Raw genomic sequence first — 7,772 nt, forward strand, 5'->3', positions numbered from 1 at the left:
CTATGTTGGGTATTCGTCGTTGGCCCTATGTTGGGTATTCGTCGTTGGCCCAACGTTGGGTATTCGTCGGCAAACTGACGTAATTTTTCTTCGTTGGCCTTATGTTGGGTATTCGTCGTTGGTCCTATGTTGGGTATTCGTCGTTGGCCCTATGTTGGTTATTCGTCGTTGGCCCAACGTTGGGTATTCGTCGGCAAACTGACGGTAATTTTTCTTCGTTGGCCTTATGTTGGGTATTCGTCGTTGGCCCTATGTTGGTTATTCGTCGTTGGCCCAACGTTGGGTATTCGTCGGCAAACTGACGTAATTTTTCTTCGTTGGTCCTATGTTGGGTATTCGTCGTTGGCCCTATGTTGGGTATTCGTCGTTGGCCCAACGTTGGGTATTCGTCGGCAAACTGACGGTAATTTTTCTTCGTTGGCCTTATGTTGGGTATTCGTCGTTGGCCCTATGTTGGTTATTCGTCGTTGGCCCAACGTTGGGTATTCGTCGGCAAACTGACGGTAATTTTTCTTCGTTGGCCTTATGTTGGGTATTCGTCGTTGGCCCTATGTTGGTTATTCGTCGTTGGCCCAACGTTGGGTATTCGTCGGCAAACTGACGTAATTTTTCTTCGTTGGCCCTAGGTTGGGGATTTGTCGGCAAAACCACTAACCATGCCCCACCATTCCCCAACAAACTCCCAACCGTTGGCCACCGTTGGCCAACCGTAAATGCTACTAGGGATGTCACAAAATGATATAAGGGGGTAGTCTACCCTCGATTTGGAACTAGAAAATTACTAGAATCTTACTAGATTTTGGGTCCGAAACATGGGTCTGCGCGGATCGGTTGTTTGTCCTTATTTGAGCTAATTGTGGGCTGGGTGAGGGCTCATTCGAAAGAGGAAGGTTCATCACACACGGGTCTGGTCATGATTTTAACGAGATTATGTTTATATCTAATAATATGAGTGTCCAAAGTAGAGTAAAAATCTAGGAAAAAAACCAGCAGATTTCAATGCATTTTTCTGTCCCCAAAAGACTTTTTGACTTATATTATGACCAGACCCGTGTGTGATGAACCATCCTCTCTAGAATGAGCCCTCAGCCAGCCCAAAATCTGCTCAAATAAGGACAAACAACCGATTCGCGCAGACCCACTTTTTCGATCGAAAATCTAGTAAGATTCTAGTAAATAGCAAATATCTAGCAAATAACTAGAATCTTACTAGATTTTCGATCGAAAAAGTGGGTCTGCGCGAATCGGTTGTTTGTCCTTATTTGAGCAGATTTTGGGCTGGCTGAGGGCTCATTCTAGAGAGGATGGTTCATCACACACGGGTCTGGTCATAATATAAGTCAAAAAGTCTTTTGGGGACAGAAAAATGCATTGAAATCTGCTGGTTTTTTTCCTAGATTTTTACTCTACTTTGGACACTCATATTATTAGATATAAACATAATCTCGTTAAAATCATGACCAGACCCGTGTGTGATGAACCTTCCTCTTTAGAATGAGCCCTCACCCAGCCCAAACTTTGCTCAAATAAGGACAAAAACCGACAGCGCGCAGACCCACTTTTTCGATCGAAAATCTGGTAAGATTCTAGTTATTTGCTAGATATTTGCTATTTACTAGGATCTTACTAGATTTTGGGTCCGAAACCTGGGTCTGCGCGCTGTAGGTTTTTGTCCTTATTTGAGCAAAGTTTGGGCTGGGTGAGGGCTCATTCTAAAGAGGAAGGTTCAACGCGCTGCGCTCTGGTTATCTCATAAGTCATAAAGTCTTTTGGAGACAGAAAAATGCATTGAAATCTGCTGGTTATTTTCCTAGACTTTTTCTCTACTTTCGGCCCTCATATTATTAGTTATAAACATAATCTCGTTAACCTCGTAACCAGAGCGCAGTGTGTTTAACCTTCCTCTTTAGAATAAGCCCTCACTCAGCCCAAACTTTGCTCAAATAAGGACGAAAACCGACAGCGCGCAAACCCATGTTTCGAGCCATTTTTCTAGTAAGATTCTAGTTCCTTTCTAGTTACAAATCGAGGGTAGACTACCCCCATAAGGGGCTAGTCCACCCTGGATTTGTAACTAGAAAATACCTAGAATATTACTAGAAAAATGGCTCGAAACATGGGTTTGCTGGTTTTCAGTTAGTGTCCTTATTTGAGCAAATTTTGGGCTGGGTGAGGGCTCATTCGAAAGAGGAAGGTTCACCGCAGGGGGCTCTGGTCATGAGGTTAACGAGAATATGTTTATATCTAATAATATTAGTGTCCAAAGTAGAGTAAACATCTAGGAAAAAAAACCAGCAGATTTCAATGCATTTTTCTGTCTCCAAAAGTCTTTTTGGCTGATGGGATGACCAGAGCCCCCTGCGGTGAACCTTCCTCTTTCGAATGAGCCCTCACCCAGCCCAAAATTTGCTCAAATGAGGACACTAACTGAAAACCAGGAAACCCATGTTTTCGACCTAAAATCTAGTAAGATCCTAGTAAATAGCAAATATCTAGCAAATAACTAGAATCTTACTAGAAAAATGGCTCGAAACATGGGTTTGCTGGTTTTCAGTTAGTGTCCTCATTTCAGCAAATTTTGGGCTGGGTGAGGGCTCATTCGAAAGAGGAAGGTTCACCGCAGGGGGCTCTGGTCATCCCATCAGCCAAAAAGACTTTTGGAGACAGAAAAATGCATTGAAATCTGCTGGTTTTTTTTCCTAGATGTTTACTCTACTTTGGACACTAATATTATTAGATATAAACATATTCTCGTTAACCTCATGACCAGAGCCCCCTGCGGTGAACCTTCCTCTTTCGAATGAGCCCTCACCCAGCCCAAAATTTGCTCAAATAAGGACACTAACTGAAAACCAGCAAACCCATGTTTCGAGCCATTTTTCTAGTAATATTCTAGGTATTTTCTAGTTACAAATCCAGGGTGGACTACCCCCATAAGGGGCTAGTCTACCCTCGATTTGTAACTAGAAAATACCTAGAATCTTACTAGATTTTGGGTCGAAAATATGGGTTTCGTACTAAACGTTGTTTGACCTTATTAGAACAAATTGTGGGCTGTGTGAGGGCTCATTCGAAAGAGGAAGAATAGACGCAGCGCGCTTTTCTCACGAGGTTAACGAGATTATGTTAATAACTAATAATATGATGGCCCAAAGTCGAGAAAAAATCTAGGAAAAAATCCCGCAGATTTCAATGCATTTTCTGTCTCTAATAGACTCTTTTGACTTATGAGATGAGAAAAGCGCGCTGCGTTGAACCTTCCTCTTTCGAATGAGCCCTCACACAGCTCAAAATATGCTCGTATAAGGTCAAACAACGTTTAGTTCCGAACCCATTTTTTCGACCCAAAATCTAGTAAGATTCTAGTAAATAGCAAATACCTAGCAAATAACTAGAATCTTACTAGAAAGAATGGGTTCGGAACTAAACGTTGTTTGACCTTATACGAGCATATTTTGAGCTGGGTGAGGGCTCATTCTAAAGAGGAAGGTTCAACGCAGCGCGCTTTTCTCATCTCATAAGTCAAAAAAGTCTATTAGAGACAGAAAATGCATTGAAATCTGCGGGATTTTTTCCTAGATTTTTTTCTCGACTTTGGGCCATCATATTATTAGTTATTAACATAATCTCGTTAACCTCGTGAGAAAAGCGCGCTGCGTCTATTCTTCCTCTTTCGAATGAGCCCTCACACAGCCCACAATTTGTTCTAATAAGGTCAAACAACGTTTAGTACGAAACCCATATTTTCGACCCAAAATCTAGTAAGATTCTAGTAATTTTCTAGTTACAAATCGAGGGTAGACTACCCCCATAACATTCCGCTTTTAAGGGGGTAGTATACCCTCGATTTGTAACTAGAAAATTACTAGAATTTTACTAGAAAAATGGCTCGAAACGTGGGTTTGCGCGAATCGGTTGTTTGTCCTTATTTGAGCTAATTGTGGGCTGGGTGAGGGCTCATTCGAAAGAGGAAGGTTCATCACACACGGGTCTGGTCTGATTTTAACGAGATTATGTTTATATCTAATAATATGAGTGTCCAAAGTAGAGTAAAAATCTAGGAAAAAAACCAGCAGATTTCAATGCATTTTTCTGTCCCCAAAAGACTTTTTGACTTATATTATGACCAGACCCGTGTGTGATGAACCATCCTCTTTAGAATGAGCCCTCACCCAGCCCAAAATCTGCTCAAATAAGGACAAACAACCGATTCGCGCAGACCCACTTTTTCGATCGAAAATCTAGTAAGATTCTAGTTATTTGCTAGATATTTGATATTTACTAGAATCTTACTAGATTTTCGATCGAAAAAGTGGGTCTGCGCGAATCGGTTGTTTGACCTTATACGAGCATATTTTGAGCTGGGTGAGGGCTCATTCTAAAGAGGAAGGTTCAACGCAGCGCGCTTTTCTCATCTCATAAGTCAAAAAAGTCTATTAGAGACAGAAAATGCATTGAAATCTGCGGGATTTTTTCCTAGATTTTTTTCTCGACTTTGGGCCATCATATTATTAGTTATTAACATAATCTCGTTAACCTCGTGAGAAAAGCGCGCTGCGTCTATTCTTCCTCTTTCGAATGAGCCCTCACACAGCCCACAATTTGTTCTAATAAGGTCAAACAACGTTTAGTACGAAACCCATATTTTCGACCCAAAATCTAGTAAGATTCTAGTAATTTTCTAGTTACAAATCGAGGGTAGACTACCCCCATAACATTCCGCTTTTAAGGGGGTAGTCCACCCTGGATTTGTAACTAGAAAATACCTAGAATATTACTAGAAAAATGGCTCGAAACATGGGTTTGCTGGTTTTCAGTTAGTGTCCTTATTTGAGCAAATTTTGGGCTGGGTGAGGGCTCATTCGAAAGAGGAAGGTTCACCGCAGGGGGCTCTGGTCATGAGGTTAACGAGAATATGTTTATATCTAATAATATTAGTGTCCAAAGTAGAGTAAACATCTAGGAAAAAAAACCAGCAGATTTCAATGCATTTTTCTGTCTCCAAAAGTCTTTTTGGCTGATGGGATGACCAGAGCCCCCTGCGGTGAACCTTCCTCTTTCGAATGAGCCCTCACCCAGCCCAAAATTTGCTCAAATGAGGACACTAACTGAAAACCAGGAAACCCATGTTTTCGACCTAAAATCTAGTAAGATCCTAGTAAATAGCAAATATCTAGCAAATAACTAGAATCTTACTAGAAAAATGGCTCGAAACATGGGTTTGCTGGTTTTCAGTTAGTGTCCTCATTTGAGCAAATTTTGGGCTGGGTGAGGGCTCATTCGAAAGAGGAAGGTTCACCGCAGGGGGCTCTGGTCATCCCATCAGCCAAAAAGACTTTTGGAGACAGAAAAATGCATTGAAATCTGCTGGTTTTTTTTCCTAGATGTTTACTCTACTTTGGACACTAATATTATTAGATATAAACATATTCTCGTTAACCTCATGACCAGAGCCCCCTGCGGTGAACCTTCCTCTTTCGAATGAGCCCTCACCCAGCCCAAAATTTGCTCAAATAAGGACACTAACTGAAAACCAGCAAACCCATGTTTCGAGCCATTTTTCTAGTAATATTCTAGGTATTTTCTAGTTACAAATCCAGGGTGGACTACCCCCTTAAGGGGGTAGTATACCCTCGATTTGTAACTAGAAAATTACTAGAATTTTACTAGAAAAATGGCTCGAAACGTGGGTTTGCGCGAATCGGTTGTTTGTCCTTATTTGAGCTAATTGTGGGCTGGGTGAGGGCTCATTCGAAAGAGGAAGGTTCATCACACACGGGTCTGGTCTGATTTTAACGAGATTATGTTTATATCTAATAATATGAGTGTCCAAAGTAGAGTAAAAATCTAGGAAAAAAACCAGCAGATTTCAATGCATTTTTCTGTCCCCAAAAGACTTTTTGACTTATATTATGACCAGACCCGTGTGTGATGAACCATCCTCTTTAGAATGAGCCCTCACCCAGCCCAAAATCTGCTCAAATAAGGACAAACAACCGATTCGCGCAGACCCACTTTTTCGATCGAAAATCTAGTAAGATTCTAGTTATTTGCTAGATATTTGATATTTACTAGAATCTTACTAGATTTTCGATCGAAAAAGTGGGTCTGCGCGAATCGGTTGTTTGTCCTTATTTGAGCAGATTTTGGGCTGGGTGAGGGCTCATTCTAGAGAGGATGGTTCATCACACACGGGTCTGGTCATAATATAAGTCAAAAAGTCTTTTGGAGACAGAAAAATGCATTGAAATCTGCTGGTTTTTTTCCTAGATTTTTACTCTACTTTGGACACTCATATTATTAGATATAAACATAATCTCGTTAAAATCATGACCAGACCCGTGTGTGATGAACCTTCCTCTTTCGAATGAGCCCTCACCCAGCCCACAATTAGCTCAAATAAGGACAAACAACCGATTCGCGCAAACCCACGTTTCGAGCCATTTTTCTAGTAAAATTCTAGTAATTTTCTAGTTACAAATCGAGGGTATACTACCCCCTTAAGGGGCTAGTCTACCCTCGATTTGTAACTAGAAAATTACTAGAATCTTACTAGATTTTGGGTCGAAAATATGGGTTTCGTACTAAACGTTGTTTGACCTTATTAGAACAAATTGTGGGCTGTGTGAGGGCTCATTCGAAAGAGGAAGAATAGACGCAGCGCGCTTTTCTCACGAGGTTAACGAGATTATGTTAATAACTAATAATATGATGGCCCAAAGTCGAGAAAAAATCTAGGAAAAAATCCCGTAGATTTCAATGCATTTTCTGTCTCTAATAGACTTTTTTGACTTATGAGATGAGAAAAGCGCGCTGCGTTGAACCTTCCTCTTTCGAATGAGCCCTCACCCAGCTCAAAATATGCTCGTATAAGGTCAAACAACGTTTAGTTCCGAACCCATTCTTTCTAGTAAGATTCTAGTTATTTGCTAGATATTTGCTGTTTACTAGAATCTTACTAGATTTTGGGTCGAAAAAATGGGTTCGGAACTAAACGTTGTTTGACCTTATACGAGCATATTTTGAGCTGGGTGAGGGCTCATTCTAAAGAGGAAGGTTCAACGCAGCGCGCTTTTCTCATCTCATAAGTCAAAAAAGTCTATTAGAGACAGAAAATGCATTGAAATCTGCGGGATTTTTTCCTAGATTTTTTCTCGACTTTGGGCCATCAAATTATTAGTTATTAACATAATCTCGTTAACCTCGTGAGAAAAGCGCGCTGCGTCTATTCTTCCTCTTTCGAATGAGCCCTCACACAGCCCACAATTTGTTCTAATAAGGTCAAACAACGTTTAGTACGAAACCCATATTTTCGACCCAAAATCTAGTAAGATTCTAGTAATTTTCTAGTTACAAATCGAGGGTAGACTACCCCCTTAAGGGGGTAGTCTACCCTCGATTTGTAACTAGAAAGGAACTAGAATCTTACTAGAAAAATGGCTCGAAACATGGGTTTGCGCGCTGTCGGTTTTCGTCCTTATTTCAGAAAATTTTGGGCTGAGTGAGGGCTTATCCTAAAGAGGAAGGTTAAACACACTGCGCCCTGGTTACGAGGTTAACGAGATTATGTTTATAACTAATAATATTAGTGTCCAAAGTAGAGAATAAATCTAGGAAAAAAAACCAGCAGATTTCAATGCATTTTTCTGTCTCCAAAAGACTTTATGACTTATGAGATGACCAGGGCGCAGCGCGTTGAACCTTCCTCTTTAGAATGAGCCCTCACCCAGCCCAAACTTTGCTCAAATAAGGACAAAAACCTACAGCGCGCA

This window comes from Lasioglossum baleicum, unplaced genomic scaffold, assembly GCF_051020765.1.
Source record: "Lasioglossum baleicum unplaced genomic scaffold, iyLasBale1 scaffold0025, whole genome shotgun sequence".
NCBI classification, from domain to species: Eukaryota; Metazoa; Arthropoda; class Insecta; order Hymenoptera; family Halictidae; genus Lasioglossum; species Lasioglossum baleicum.